Below are 2,070 nucleotides of genomic sequence, written 5' to 3'. Positions count from 1 at the left end.
TTGAAAAAATGAGAAAAACTGTAGGGTCTCAGGAACATCTCAAGAGACTGGATGTCATGCGAACCACACTTCTGTCCTGATTTTGGCTTAGTGGTCTAATCCATTCAACTGATGTGCAGCAGATCCAGGTTCAAACCTACAGGAAAACCATTTATTTGAGAGGTAACATAAATATACCAGCTCAATAGACAAGCAGTGACTTTTCAAAATGTATTGAGTTGTGGTTACACTACAGTAACAGAAGCAAGCATTCATCAGACACTACACAACTTTTCTTATAACGGATTTTATTTCCACTACTATAGATGAATGTCCTTGCTTCAACTGCAGATTTTAGCCCCATGCTGATCCACTCATATTGAGCCCAAACATAATCCCATACAGAATATGTAATAAGTACCAGTGTCACAGGAGTTCAATACATCACACAATAATAAATCACAACAGCAAAACATTTGATATTTTTATAATTCAGGTTTAATAATTGCATATTATTGTCTGAAAATACAGAAATTTAAAGCAAAAAAAAAAAAAAAAATCAATCCTAACAGAATAAATAAGGAAACTCAATCCATCATTGTTTACAGCAATGAAAGGAAATAAGTACACTGCAGTGATCATTCTGCATTCTCTCTATCAGCTGCATTTGCCCACAGAAATGTGCACATTGGAACTCTTGTGAAAATGAATGAAAGAAACTGTAAAAACTAGTAAAATGCACATTTAAGTGGAGGAGTTTGCCACTGGCTTCTTTTATACAAAGATGCAGATACAGGAGACAGAATTATTACTTCAAAAACATTTTACTCTGCCATCTTTTGGCATTATTACTCTCAATGTTATATTAATGTTTTAATAATCAAAAGTACATAAACACACCTTGAACATCTGAAATATAAATTTAAAAAAAATAAAATTAAAATAAAATCATATTTAGACAGCGAGTGCTTAACCTGAACCTGCTAAAAGATCATACTCTTATGTACAGGGTTTAAGCTGTACTGAGGCTAATACTGGGCACAGCTGAAATTGCAGTGGTGTGCGTGTGTGTGATTGGGTGAGAGTGTGTGTATATTTGCATGTGCGTGTGTGTGTGCACGTGAGATTGTGTATGTCTGTGTGTAGGTGTGTGTGAGTGACTGGGTGTGAGAGAGTGTGTGTGCGTAGGTGTGTGAGTGCGTGTGCATGAGTAAACATGAGTGTGTGTATTTGTGAGTGCGTGTGCATGACTGAGAGAGAAAGGGTGTGTGTGAAAGTATGTGTGTGTGATGGAGTCTATGTGAGAGAGAGACGGTGTGTGTGTGTGTGTGTGTAACTGGGTGTGCAAGAGTGTGTGTAGGTGTGTGAGTGCGAGTGTGTGGGTCTAGGTGCATATGAGTGTATGTATATATATGTGTGAGTGTGTGTGTGTATGTGTATATGAGTGTGTGTGTATATAAGTGTGTGACTGTTTGTATATATGTGTGTGTGTGAGGGTCTAGGTGTATATGAGTGTTTATATATGTGTGTGAGTGTGTGCGTGTATATGTATATATACATATATATAGTGTGTGTGTGTGTGTGCATGCGTTCGAGTGTGTATGCACATGTGTGTGTGTGTATGCGTGTGTGTGTGCATGTTTGTGTGTGCACGCATGTGTGTGCGTCTCTACTCCAGTTAGCAGAGGGACACTGAGGAGTGTGTGTGTTGACACGTGTTTGTGTCTCTGGACGCATGTGTGTGTGTGAGTGAGAGAGAGAGAGTGTGCGTGTGTGTGCGCATACGGTTATGAGCGTGTGTACGTATGCATGCATGTGTGTGTGCGCGTGAGAGTGCACTGGTGAATGTGTGTGCCTGTGTGTGCGAGAGATTGTGTGTGTTCATGTGTGTAGGTGTGTGTGCATGTGTGTGATTGGGTGTGTTCATGTGTGAGAGAGTGTGTATGTGTGTGTAAGGGTGTGAGTGTCTGTGGATGTGTGTGTGTTGGTGAGTGTGTGATTGAGTGTGTGTGTATGTGTATTGTGAACTCTCTCAGCCAACGGGGGGTTGAGTGACGGAAGTCCAGAAGAACCAGAGCAGGGAGACTGAGG

The sequence above is a fragment of the Anguilla rostrata genome, unplaced genomic scaffold, assembly GCF_018555375.3.
Source record: "Anguilla rostrata isolate EN2019 unplaced genomic scaffold, ASM1855537v3 scaf1007, whole genome shotgun sequence".
NCBI classification, from domain to species: Eukaryota; Metazoa; Chordata; class Actinopteri; order Anguilliformes; family Anguillidae; genus Anguilla; species Anguilla rostrata.
Note: the sequence above shows the minus strand (reverse complement) of the source record.